Source organism: Populus trichocarpa, chromosome 18 (assembly GCF_000002775.5).
Source record: "Populus trichocarpa isolate Nisqually-1 chromosome 18, P.trichocarpa_v4.1, whole genome shotgun sequence".
NCBI classification, from domain to species: Eukaryota; Viridiplantae; Streptophyta; class Magnoliopsida; order Malpighiales; family Salicaceae; genus Populus; species Populus trichocarpa.
The window spans coordinates 2,571,969-2,586,584 of record NC_037302.2 but is presented as its reverse complement, the minus strand read 5'-3'; the positions used below and the strand labels follow the sequence as shown (position 1 = coordinate 2,586,584).

The following is a 14,616-nucleotide window of genomic DNA, read 5'->3' as shown; positions in this document are numbered from 1 at the left end:
CTTTGCTCTGCAACATAAACCAATCACAGAAACAAATGCCATCACAATTGAGAAAGACAAACATAAACAAAGACCCTTCGAGATTTTAACTAAAATGTATGGTCACCTACCTTTGACATGACATGCTCTCTCTCTCTCAAAGATTCCCCATTGCGATAGATACTTGAAGAAAAAGAACACCAGCTCCTCCTCCTCCTCCACTTTGACAGATCAGAGAGGAAAGATAGCTATCATGGCATGGAGAAAGGCCAAAATGTTCAAAAGTAGCGTGTCACCATTTCAAAACATGGGAACATCAGGAATTTCCTTTTTACTTTCCTGTGATTTCAAGCAACCCTCTTTATGGCCATACATTTTGCAAGCCCTAGCCACATGGTTTTTCAAATCTTCAGATTCCAAAAGTTCAAATTCATTTTTCAGAGGGAAAAAGCCAATCTCCAAAAATTTCCTTGCTAGATGTGACCTGATTCAGTGCTGCCAGTGCTGCCACGGTGAAAAGTTTTTTTTGTTTTTCAACCATGAATATTCTAGCCAGTTTACGTGTATTTCAACTAATTTTTTAAGATTTTAAAGTTAATGACTATATAAATCTTCAATGACTATAAGATTTATAACACTCGAATTGGTGACTTCTAAAAAAACAAACCAGAGTTTGATAAGTTGAGTTATACCACTCAGGGTTGACGGGAAAAAAGTTGTTTGTTGCCTATTGAATGGATCGACGTGTTTTGCATTGCAGCAAGAACACCGTTTATTGAAGCAAATCAAAGTCTGATTAGTTGAGGTACATCACTTAGGGTTGACGGGGAAAATGTTGTTTGTTGCCTATTAAATGGATCAACGTGTTTTGCATTGCAGTAACAACATTGTTCATCAAAAATTTATTTTTTAAATATTTTTAGATTATTTTGATGTGTTAATGTTAAAGAAAAATTTTAAAAAATAAAAAATATATTATTTTAATATATTTATAAATATAAAATACTTTAAAACCATTACTGTGATGCCAAATACTTTAATTTTAAAAATATTGCTTCTTATTTTAAATGGTCTTGGGAACACCAAGGCTAGTTTGTGGGGTTGCTAAACCAGGCCTCCGTGACTTTCCGTGTGCTATCATTGACAGATCAGGGGAAGGAGTAAAAGTGTTCAGTCCTTGCAGTACAACCGTGAGACCACAGTTGCATTATTGTGAACTGCAAATAGAAGGGGATATACAGTGAACTTTGATTAAATTATTTTCTAAGTTTCTGTAAATCAAAACTAATTTTTTCTTTGATCTATAGATAATTTATTCGATGCGTGCTTGGGAAAACAATCAGATCGAGAAACCATAATATTAATGATTTTCATTTTAAGCCATTGAAGTTGGTTTATTAATATAAACCGAGTTTTTTTTGGAACTATTTTAAATATTATCTAGTTAAATTCATGTGATATGGAGAGTTAATAAGTAATTTGGACGACATTGTACTGGATTTGACTTAATCAATTTTAAAATTTTAAAGATTTTTTTTTATTGTTTTGTTCTAAAAATTATTTTTTACTTTTTTAACCAACTACATTTCATTTTAAAATTAATATGAGTTGACTAGTCAATCGATAAATCAAGTTTTAAGATCTATCCAGAAGTGTGATAGATGTTGTTTTTTAAAGTGATTTTTATTTAAAAATACATCAAAATAATATAATTTTTTATTTTTTCACTTTATTTTTAATATCAGCTCATCAAAACAATTCAAAAATATAAAAAAAATTAATTTTTTTTAAAAAACACAATTAAACAAGGACGTTAGACTGGACCAGATGTTAGCCCTGGGCTCCCAAAAAACTCCAGACTACCAGAGCAGGCAATTGAGAAAATTAAACACATAGCATGGAAGCCTACCACTAGCCCATGAAGGTCTTACTTTGTTGCAGAGGGATTAACCAAAAAGAAATTTATTTTTAGACAAAATATTTAATTTTCCTAGGTGTTGCCTAAAAATGTAAAGCCTTGAAATGAAAATTGGTGTCAAGGGTATAGTCATATCGTGGTGAAAAGCATGTAATGTGCTTTTGTTTTGCATTTTCATAGGAAGTTGCATCATGAAAACAAAATGTGTTGATATTCAATCTTGATAACTACCTGGTTATATCAAGTTATTAAACCAGGCTCGATAGATTAACTCGAAACTTAATTCAAGGTAAAATTTCATAATAAATAAAAAAAATTAAACTAGCATGACTAGTAAAAACCTCGTGTTAACTAATATTTTGCAAACCCCTCATTATCATCTATTACTTGTAAGCAAGGTTTTAGATCTTGTGCTCACATAATATGATGACACCGGTGGCGGAGCTAAAAAATTTATAATGAGGGAGCAAATTATTAACAAATATTTGATATTATATATTATATAAACATGTGTTATGTATAGAGAAATCAATTTAAAATGCATGTACTAACTCATGTCAAGCAAAATTAATTTAAGAATATTTTTAAAATAAAAAAACTTACATTATAATTATTCTTTTCGAGTTTTCATATTTTAAAACTGTTTCATAATGACTTCATTCTTAATTTCATTAAAGATATTCTTTCTCCATATATACAATTAAACTTTCATTCATCAATTTCTAAATCTTCCAGGGACTAGTGAAATTATTGGCAACAATTATTTATTAACTTGTTATTTTATACAAGTGGGTTAAATATAAATATTGATATAATTTTTTAATTTTTTTATTGTGTCCTTAATTTTTTGAGTTGTTCAGTATTTCATTTTTAATCACTAGTAAGTTGATCACCATCATTTTTCATATGAAATTCATAACAAAATACATATTAATTCATCAAAACTCATTTCAATTTATATTCATATGCATATAATATTATCCATACACATATTAATTTAACAAATCTATAAATTATCATAAACTCTAACATTTTTAATAACTAATTATTAAAGAATAAAACTAAAATTAAACAATGAAATAAATAGAAAAAATAAAGGAAACTCACCTAAAACATAAAAGCATAAAAGGTTACTTACTTAATTAAAAAAATAAAGGAAACTCACCTAAAACATAAAAGCATAAAATGTTACTTACTTAATTAATTAATAGTTTAGAACTTGAAGAGAAATTTTATAGAAGGAAGAGAGGCAGGAATAATAATTCAAAATAAAAAGTTTGGATCAATTAGTAATTAATTAAAAAAAATTAAAATTATTAAATTATTATATTAAATTTCTAATATAAAAAATATTTAAAAAAAAAGATTAAGGGGGCAATTGCCTCCTTAATCCTCATTGTGGCTTCGCCACTGGATGACATTACACAATTTTTTCCTTCTTCAATTTATGTATGACACCGAGAATGACTTAAACCACACTGAAAGGTGGGGGTGAATAAAAAAATCAAAAAATTGATTAAACCGAGAAAACTGGAAAAAAATAACCGAAATAACCGAATCGTGAAAAAAAACCGATTAAACCGATTCAAATTTTGAAAAAACTGACCGGTTCGGTTTTATAAGCCTGAAACCGAAAAAACTAAACTGAATCGAACCCAAAACGGAAAAAACTGGGAAAAAACCACTCTAATCAGTCTGAGCATTCACCCTCATCTCATGAATAAACATACCTCCCTTATAGTCTTCAGAAACAAGAATCATCGGAGGCGTTCTATAATGAAGTACTATTACAGTTTTCTCGAAAATTAAGAGAAAAAAAGGAAAAACATATAATTTCTGTTACAATAAGTCTGTTAATTAGTTAGTGGCATTTACAATTAGTTTCATTTCAGTTTTCTGTTGCATTTCTGTTATTCCGTTATCTTTCTGTTTAGAGGTAGTAACATGTGATTCGCATGAGAATCACATTGATCGTTTTCTATAATAGGCTGTGTGACTATATATACTGAGTCACCTTCATTAATAAAACTAAGGAGAGTTTTTTCAAATCTGTCAAACCAGAGTTTACATTTGGTATCAGAGCTTCTTTGTCAAATTTTCTTTCTCTGCATAACCTGTGCTTAAATGGCAAGTGAAAGCAATTTTGTTCAACCATCAATCCCTAGATTTGTGGGACATTATGATCATTGGAGCATGTTGATGGAGAACTTCCTTCGATCCAAGGAATACTGGCAGGTAGTGGAATCTGGAATTGCTGCAGCAGCAGATGAAGGAAATCTCACGAGTGAACAACAGAAAACCTTAGCAGATCAACGGCTGAAGGATTTGCGAGCTAAAACTTACCTATTCCAGGTAATTGATCGCTCAATTCTGGAAACTATACTGGACAAAGAAACGTCTAAAGGAATCTGGGATTCTATGAAGAAAAAATTTCAAGGTAACACACGGGTTAAACGTGCACAGCTGCAAGCTTTGCGCAAAGAATTTGAGATTCTACACATGAAGGATGGTGAGAATGTCTCTGATTACTTTTCCCGTACACTTACAATTACTAATAAGCTGCGATTCCTTGGAGAAGAAATGAAAGAAATCACTGTTATTGAAAAAATCCTGCGTTCTATGATTTCAAAATTTGATTACGTTGTGTGCTCGATTGAGGAGTCCAAAGATTTGTACACAATGTCCATTGATGAGTTACAAAGTAGTTTAGTAGTTCATGAGCAGAGGATGCACAGTCATGTTGTGGAGGATCAAGCATTGAAAACCACTCATGACTATAATCAAGTAAAAACTGGTCGTAGCAGCAGCTACTTGAGAGGAAGAGGTCGCAACAGTGGGAGGCAGAGCTTTGGTGGAAGGCAAGGCTTTGACAAGTCTGTTGTGGAATGCTATTATTGCCACAATCTTGGTCATTTCCAATATGAATGCCCAAGAAAGAGCAGAAATAGAGGATCGCAGTCACAATCGCAGGCTTACTATGCTGAAACAGATGAACCACTGTTACTCATGGCTTGCATTGAAGATGAAGAGATAATGAAATCAAGGCATTTCATGGATGAGAATGAACTCATGTTACTTATGGCATGTGTTGATGATGCAAAAGAGATAGAGTTTTTTGACTCTTTACTGGAAAATACTGATCACATGCCCACAGATGCACATTGTTTTGAAGAAAAATGTGCAGATGGGAAGAGTTATGAAATTGTTGAAAATTGTGCAGATGAAGGAAATTGTGCAGTTGAGATGAGTTGTGATGAAGGAAATGGTGCAGTTGAGATGAGTTGTGCAGATGAAGAGGAGTGTGAAAATGCATCGAAATTGCACAGCAACACACCAAATCTGGAAATTGCAGATGAGAAGGAATTTCTGGAAATTCCAGATGAGACAGAACCAAACGGTCGACCGGTTCAGTGTTGTCTTCCAAGCGGTCGACCGGTTCACAAACTGGAGGGTGTCGAAATTTCCACAGAATTGAATGAAGGGAAGAACAACATTAAGGGGGCTAAACTGGATTTTGATGAGATCAAAATCACCAAGAACACAATGCAAATGTTGCTCATGGCTCATATTGAGAAAGCACACGATGAAACAACTTGGTTCTTGGATTCGGGGTGTAGCAACCACATGTCCGGGCACAAGAATTTCTTCCTAGAATTGGACGAAAACTTCCACAGATCAGTCAAGCTTGGTGACAACTCCAGTATTGATGTGTTGGGAAAGGGGAGGATTCATCTCCAAGTCAATAACAGCTCTCAAGTGATCTCAGAAGTGTTCTATATTCCTGATTTAAAGAACAATTTGCTCAGCATTGGGCAACTTCAGGAAAAGGGGCTAGCAATCTTGTTTAAAAACAACAAATGCAAAGTTTTCCACCCTGACAGAGGACTCATTATTGAGACTGAGATGACCATGAACAGAATGTTCATTGTTATTGCAAAGATTCAGTTTCCAGATCATCACTGCTTCATAACTCCTGCACAGAATTTGGAGTACCTTTGGCATTGTAGATATGGGCATTTAAGCTTTGGTGGTCTTCAAACTCTACTGCAAAAGGGCATGGTTCATGGACTACCCCAATCGAAATACTCAAACATGATATGTGAAGACTGCATACTGGGAAAGCACCATCGAAATTCATTTCCAAGAACAACAACATGGAGAGCATCACAGCCACTGGAACTTCTTCATGCAGACTTGTGTGGCCCGATTTCTCCCATCTCCAACAGCCACAAAAGGTATCTATTCACTGTCATTGATGATTTTAGCAGGAAGCTTTGGGTGTTCTTTTTGACAGACAAGTCAGAAGCATTTAAGCAATTCAAGCTCTTCAAAACAAGAGTTGAAAAGGAGACTGGAATCAACATCAAAGGGCTGCGAACTGACAGAGGTGGGGAGTTCACATCAAAGGAATTTGCTGAGTTTTGTGAACTGCATGGGATTAAACGTCAACTCACTGCAGCCTACACACCCCAACAAAATGGGGTGGCAGAGAGAAAAAATCGGACAATTATGAACATGGTTCGAAGCCTTCTCAACAGCAGAAAAGTCCCCAAAATTTTTTGGCCCGAGGCAGTGAATTGGGCAGTGCATGTTCTTAACAGGAGCCCCACATTTGCAGTCCGAAATAAGACACCAGAGGAGGCATGGAGTGGCACAAAACCATCAGTTGCTCACTTTAGGGTATTTGGGTGTGTCTCGTATGCCCATATTCCAGACAACAAGAGGACCAAATTGGATGATAAAAGCTTGAAGTGTGTGTTGTTGGGAGTAAGTGAAGGGGCCAAGGCATATCGCCTATATGATCCAGAAACTCAAAGGATCATTGTAAGTCGGGATGTTGTTTTTAAAGAAGAAGAAAGCTGGCCATGGAGTGCAGAGTATATGGATGCAATTCAAGCATCCATTGAATGGGGAGATTTGGATGAATAGCTGCCAAATAATGATCAAGATGTTGAAATTGCCGAGCACACAAGCAATTCTGAGATTGATAGAACTGATGCAACTGGAGGATTGGATCAATTGGAAAATTCAAATGGTAATTCTACACATGCAGCAGCTACTGCCGAGATTGATGGTGATGGAAATTTGATCCATACAGGAGCTGATGAAATTAATGGGAATATTGACCATTCCCATGGAGCTTAGGGGTCCAGTGCTGCCATAAAACGTGCTCGACACCCATCAGTTTGGCTGCGTGATTTTGACAGTGGTGAAGGTTTTTCGGATGAAGATTATCAAGGCAATCTTGCATTGCTTGTTGATGCAGATCCTCTGTCCTTTAAAGATGCAATTGGCATTAGCAAATGGAGGAGTGCTATGGATTCCGAAATTGAAGCAATTAAGAAAAACAAAACGTGGGACCTCACTGATCTTCCTAATGGTGCAACGGTAGTTGGGGTAAAATGGATATACAAGACAAAATTGAATGAACACGGAGAAGTGGATAAATTCAAGGCTCGTCTTGTAGTTAAAGGATACACGCAAAAACATGGGGTGGATTATACGGAGGTTTTTGCTCCTGTGGCTCGTATGGATACCATTCGGATTGTTCTTGCTCTAGCTGCGCAGAAGGGGTGGAGCCTATTTCAGCTAGATGTAAAATCCGCGTTTCTTCATGGTGAATTAAATGAAGAAGTATATGTTGAGCAACCCCCTGGGTATGTTATGAAGGGTGCAGAACACAAGGTATATCGGTTACGAAGAGCCTTGTATGGATTAAAACAGGCCCCACGGGCATGGTACAGTCGAATTGAAGCTTATTTTCTCAAAGAAGGATTTGAGAAATGTCCGTATGAACACACCTTGTTCATCAAGAAATCTCAGGGCACTTCATTGTTGCTCGTATGTCTATATGTCGATGATCTCATTTTCACTGGAAATGATGAAGCATTATTCAGTTCATTTAAACTCTCCATGATGAAGGAGTTCGACATGACAGATTTGGGAAGGATGAGATATTTTCTGGGCTTGGAAGTGGTGCAAAGAGCTGATGGTATTTTTGTTTGTCAGAAGAAGTATGCTCAAAAGGTATTGGAACGTTTTAACATGGCTGAATGCAATGCTGTCCACAATCCTATTGTTCCAGGTGTTAAGTTGATTACAGACCCGACGGGCATGGCAGTAAATAATACTCACTACATGCAAATGGTAGGTTGTTTGATGTATTTAACATCAACCAGGCCTGACATTATGTTTGTGGTTAGTTTACTCAGTAGGCATTTGGCTCATCCCACAGAGTTACACCTTGGAGCCGTGAAGAGGGTCCTTCGCTACATCAAAGGGACTATTTCGTATGGTATTTTTTATAAACAAAATGGCCATAAAGAACTTCTTGCCTATACTGATAGCGATTATGCAGGAGATTTGGAAGATAGAAAGAGCACGTCGGGATTCTTGTTTATGCTAAGTTCAGGGGCTGTATCTTGGTCATCGAAGAAGCAACCCATCGTTACCCTTTCCACTACTGAAGCAGAATTTATTGCAGCGGCGTCTTGTGCTTGTCAGGCTGTGTGGTTAAAAAGGGTATTGGAAAAGCTGGATCACATATCTGATGGAACTACAATCATTTATTGTGATAATAGTTCCACTATTAAACTCTCAAAAAATCCTGTCATGCATGGTAGGAGCAAGCATATTGATGTTCGCTTCCACTTCCTTCGTGATTTAACTCGAGATGGAGTAGTGACTTTGCTTCACTGTCATACTCAAGAGCAATTGGCAGATATCATGACCAAACCATTGACAAGGGTTGTGTTTGAAAGGCTGCGTATGATGATGGGCGTGTGTGAAGACTCACATGTGAACTGAAGACAGAAACTGGACAGTATCTTCAGTTCAGGGGAGTGATTGTTACAATAAGTCTGTTAATTAGTTAGTGGCATTTACAATTAGTTTCATTTCAGTTTTCTGTTGCATTTCTGTTATTCCGTTATCTTTCTGTTTAGAGGTAGTAACATGTGATTCGCATGAGAATCACATTGATCGTTTTCTGTAATAGGCTGTGTGACTATATATACTGAGTCACCTTCATTAATAAAACTAAGGAGAGTTTTTCCAAATCTGTCAAACCAGAGTTTACAATTTCTTCTTTCCCTCTACTCCTTCTTCACTGTTTTTAAATTTGCAACCCTAAGCAAGTCACCTGCAACGATTTTCAAGTATTGGAATTTTTTCGGCTAGGCTATTATGCATAGTTTGGGGCAGAGGAAAAGGCTTGTTATTTAAATGTGTGACTCCAGTATTGCAGTTCCTGTTAATGGTTTGAGTTTAAGTATAGCATCCGCCTACTCTTCTAATCACCATTATACAACAGATGAATGAATTTGCAGTAAAAAGATTTAGAATGCTGAAGTAGCCAATTATATTCTGTGCACGGTAAAAACAATGAACTCAGCACAAGCAGAATTTGACATATGTAGACAATATACATTACAATTTTCTCGAAAATTAAGCTTTGCAAAGCTAAGATTTACAACCACCAAGCCTGGATCCAAAACCAGCGGGATCAGCTATATGGGATCCTTTTGCGCGATTCCTTGCGATCATATACATGTAGAGCTAAGATTTCTGACAAAAAAAATTACCAGCAGGTGTTTGATGCTGCATCTGTGTTGTCCTGAGTTTTTTGAAACGTCATAATGTTCTGTTGGCTTCATTCATTGACCATGCCTTGCCTCTAATCATTTCTTCCACTGAGGTATCCTCTGAACCACAACCTGATAAAACCACAGGGATAGAAAAGAAGTCCATTAAAGCAGTAATATTCAGGATCTTCCCCAACAATATTGTCCTAAAGACCAAATATTCCTGTTATCCTATCTGAAAGTATAATTGCGTGTCTTTAAATGTCTTGGAAGACATTACTAAAGGAATGCCTTTTAAAGAATGTTCTAAGACAGTGAAAGAAGTTTCGTTTATATCACAGAACGACAGTGCGGTATTTCAGAATATTGTATCGGACGGATGCGGTTAAATTTTTTTCTAAAATGTCACAGAATAGTATTGCAACATCACAGAAAGTTTTGGATGAAGTTACACAAAAATGTGACGAAGGCATGATAATTACACTGCCTTGCAAGGCATTGTAGAAAGCACTGTGTTTTTAAACGGTTCTTTATGCAACTCTCAGAGCATCATGTGCTGAAAAATCTAGGAAGCAGGTATTTTGGGAACTCCTATATCCTGAGTTTTCAAAATTCAGTAAATGACATTACCTTGCCAGAGTTTTCTTTATTTTCAACAATTGTTTGACAAGCAAGTCTCCAGGATTCAGGTTCCTGAGCAATTTAGAGAGTGAAAAGATGAACTGTCCAAGGAGTATACAAAAATGAACTGTAAAAGGAATACATTGGCATAAATGAAAAAAAATGGTAAGATAAAGATAACCATTTTATACTGTTAAGAAAAGTGCAAGTACAGCTCTTAAAGGAAGGAGCAAGGTGAGGGCATCACTTTCACATGGAGCAGGTTAGACAGCATAAGAGATCACAACTTGCATTGTTTGGTGCATCAGAGGAGGGGGAGAGGGAGAGCACCTTCTTCAGATACCGAAGTTCGGTATCTGCTCTTTCATTCAAAATATCCTTTACATCAAGAATCCACATGAGAAGAACAAGGAGGGTGCACAGAACTTGAGGACATTAAGATTAAAAACACGCAAATATGCAAGTTCCACTGATGAATTGGGATAAAACATAGAAAATTATCAGGTTCCGGCTTCGGCTGCACCTCCACAATTATCAAAACCAAAAGAAAATAATCATGAGAGAAATATTTAACAGTCTCCAATCTCTGATGGTTAAACATGTAAAACAACTGATAGTATTTCGCCAGCACAAGATATTAATACCACAATAAATTCCAGATCAATTTCAGGATTTTGCTCAGGAACAGTCCCTGAAGACTCCATTGAACTGCAGCAGCAGCAGCAGAGAGTGAAACAAGTGTCTTCCTTGGAACAACCTTAACACTAACACAATCCCATATCCTGCCCCATTGCCATGAGATAAATCTGGCATCCTGGGTGATATCCCACCAAAATTAACGGCAGCCATCTCTCCACCTCTCTCTCACTCCCTTCTTTCCTTGAAATATTATTGATTTCTCACTCTTTTCCTCTCCATTTAACAAAGCACAGAACTTTCTCAATCTCTCTTTAAAGGGTACTTTCGTAATCTAGCGTACTAATAATCTTGTGCTCTTCTTTTTGCCGCCTGAAAGACATCATCAGTTGTTAGGGCACTGATAAACTAACATTTGTTAGTCTCTCATTAACTTCCACTAAAACACAGGTCTACTTATGTCTTTCTAACCACCAGAAAACCACCGCATAACGGCCACTTCTCCGGCGAGTCCTCCGCCAATCATGGCTTTCCGTACAAGGAAACCCTCTAATCAAGTGGCCCCACTCCCAGAACGCCAACAAAACTCCTCCCCAACTCCTCTCCAAAACCCCAATTACCATCCAGATGATTTCTTTACCCTCTGCAACATCCTCAAAGACCCCAAGATCCAGCCCGGTCGTCCCTACAAATCGTACCGGACCGGAATTGAGCCGGAACTGGGTCTTATACAGGCAGTATTTGACCATTTTAATCCGTCATCAAAGTTGTTGCACTGTTTAATTCAATGGAGAATTTGCTTGGAAAGGAAAGAGAATTTGATTCTGCCTGTTGTTTACTGTTTGGTAAGATTAGTGGAAATTGAAGAGGGGATTTGGTTTCTAGTGACACTATTGCGATTTTGATTAGAAGGTATACCAGAGCAGGTAATATGGAACTTCTTGTTTAGTGTTAAAATGGAAGAACTTTATTGGGTTTTGTACTTACATTACAATTTTCTTAAGTACACTATCTTAGACAATTTCATTGGATTCTAAAGCCTTTTGTAATGTTAGATTTTTGCCTTTTGAATTAAAAATTCGAACTTGGTTTCGATTTGATAGTTTGAAGTTGCTTGAACATGGTGATATCGACTTTGAATGTCGAAATGTGGATTCAATTTGGAGCCAGCTTGTTGTTTGGTGAAAAAATTTGATTATATGGTTGCTTATTAAAATCTTTGTGTAATCGTACCTGGTCCAAGCTTCACTTTTTCACTTATTAAAATCTGTGTAATTGGAGTTGGTCCAAGCTTTACTTCTTAATTGACATATAAATTATTGGGGTATTTGAGTTTTGCATGGAATTTGAATTTACAGGTGAGATTTATGATTGTGAGAGTTTGTGGCTTGTTTTGATTTGCAATTATATTTTTTTTTGTTTTTAGATATAAAAATTAAAATTTAAAAAATAAAAAAATATTATTTTAATGTATTTTAAAAATAATAATAATTTAAACAACTAATATGATCACTCAAAGGTGCTGCATTTGTGCAGGAATGTCAGTAGCTGCAATTCGAACATTTGAATATGCGAGCAGTTCAGACTTGATTTGTAATTCTGATGCTGGAATGAGCTTGTTTGATATTGTTGGATTCCCCCTGTAAGGAAGGGCATGTTAGGGGACTACAGAGTATTTTGACAGGAAAGTGGAAAAGGATACGTGTTGGGCTCCATCAGTTAGGATATATAATACACTGTTAAATGGATGGTCTAGATCAAGAAGCTCAAGCATGCAGAGACTTTGGTTGGAAATGAAGAAAAGGAATGTGAAACCGAGTATTGTAACATATGATACACTGGTAGGAGGATATTGCCGGATGCGTCGTGTTGAGAGGGCTATTGAATTGGTTGATGAAATGAAGAGAGAAGGGATTAGATCAAATGCCATTGTATACAATCCCATTATTGATGCATTAGCAGAAGCTAGAAGGTTTAAGGAAGTCTTGGGGATGATGGAGCACTTTTTCTGTGTGAGACAGGCCCCTCTATCTCCACCTACAATTCTTATGTACGGAATTACTGTAAGGCTGAAGACCTTGTTGGACTAGCAAGATCCTTACGATGATGATTAGTTGGGAAGTTTTCCCAACCCCAATGGCTTGTAATTATTTCCTTAGGCATTTTTCAATGTAGGAAGATTGAAGAGTGGATGAACCTATATACGAAGATGATTGAATCCGGGTACACCTCAGATCGACTCACTTGCCATCTTTCGTTGAAGATGTGTGAGGAGGAGAGACTGGACTTGGCTGTTGAGATTAGCAAGGAAATGAGAGCTAGGGGATGTGATAGTCCTTTTCTTTGTCGAATGCATAGATTTGAAGATGCATTTGCAGGATTTGAGGACATGTTAGGGAGAGGTATAGTTCCTCGGTACCTTACTTTCCATGGATTGAATGATGAGTTCGGGAAACAGGGAATGATTGAGCTGGCTTGGAGACTGAGTAATCTGATGTCTTTTGTTTCGCATTCAAGAAATTTGCCAAATAGATATAACGTTCATAGAGATGCATCACTGCGAGCAGAACATCTATATTGCAGAAGACAAGAGCAATGTCTGAAATACTAAAGACTTGTAATAATCCTAGTGAACTTGTTAAGCACAGAAATTCATCTCGGAATCCCGTATCAAGTGCAAATCGGTCGAGCCCTTCAAAGACATGAAATCCCATCCCCTGGACGGTAATAACCCTTAAAAGGCATGTGAAATCAGAGAACCTCACAATCAGTGTGGGAAAACTTTTCATAATGTGTTTATTGAAGAATCCCATTTCTAAAATTGAATTGCTTATAACATAATGAAGCAGCATCGATGTCTTTTGCGAATACAAAAGCCTCAGAATCTAGCTGTGGCGAATGTAGAGAATGAGAGAATGAAAGGGAGGGAGCTGATTGCTAATGAACAGTGTTCAGGGACCGGAGAACAGGATATTTAAAGATTTCAAATGGTTTTTTTGTGCTGCACCTTTCCGCAGTTAATGTTGAAGTCCCGGCAGGTAAATTGGTATCGACTGTTGTTACCAGTTGAAACAGACTTCACGGTGCATCTTGCTGGGTAAACTGTTATCCTTTATCGACGGAGGAGCTACTGTGGCATCACCTTTTACATGAATTCTTTCGGTAAGAAAGCTTTAAAGGTTATGCACGCATCACTGGAGATCCTCAATTATGTTCATGGTAGATGGTCGCAAGCTGAGAGAGATTTTGGAGTGTGTATAACGCTTATGGAGTGGGAATCTAATACAATGATGGGCTTGAGTCTTGACATAATGGACGGTCCATTTAGGAATATTTGAATAGTGTAAGAAAGACCAAACGACAGAGACACACACAGAGTTCAAGTTGTTCCTTCATGTCAAGATGTGACTGGTTATTCCTCTAATTATTGGTTAGATTTGAAAAGAAAGCTTGCTTTGAATATGTATAAATTAATGATACTATGATGTAAAGGGAGAGTGGTGCTTTCTTGGAATTGTTTATAGATTAATAATATCTCCCCCCATGGAAATATTTTATCATAGTTGTATCTAAGATGCTCATAAGAGATCAAACCTCTTTGAGTTAGTGGAATGAAAGTTATTTTATTTTGTCATAATGGTCATGGTATCCTTGGTCGAGATTCGTGCATTAGTCAAGACAAAATTCCTTTAAAATTAGATTTTAGACAAGTAACCCTTCTTTTATTTATTCCATGGGTACGAACGAAGTGTTTAGTATGGTGGTAGCGGTGATAGTTCAAAGTATTTTTCGTTTAAAAATGAATTAAAATAAAGTTTTTTAAAAAAATTATTTTTTGACATCAGCACATCAAAACGATCTAAAAACATAAAAATTTTT

At 36.4% G+C, this 14,616-nt stretch overlaps 2 long non-coding RNA genes across 3 annotated transcripts; one reads left to right on the top strand and one right to left on the bottom strand.

The window, feature by feature from the left end:
* Window positions 1-9,286: 9,286 nt before the first annotated feature.
* Window positions 9,287-10,878, bottom strand: LOC112324995 (uncharacterized). 2 transcript variants are annotated; one of them, XR_008058114.1, is made up of 3 exons: window positions 10,746-10,878; window positions 10,111-10,618; window positions 9,287-9,612 (listed from the first exon to the last, which is right to left on the bottom strand). It is a non-coding gene; the product is annotated as an uncharacterized LOC112324995 (long non-coding RNA). The 2 variants fall into 2 exon arrangements; XR_002979013.2 differs by lacking the exon at window positions 10,746-10,878 and having other exon boundaries at window positions 10,111-10,663.
* A 636-nt stretch (window positions 10,879-11,514) lies between these two features.
* LOC18107496 (uncharacterized) lies at window positions 11,515-14,367 on the top strand. Its single transcript, XR_008058113.1, has 2 exons — window positions 11,515-11,663; window positions 12,274-14,367. It is a non-coding gene; the product is annotated as an uncharacterized LOC18107496 (long non-coding RNA).
* Window positions 14,368-14,616: the final 249 nt, after the last annotated feature.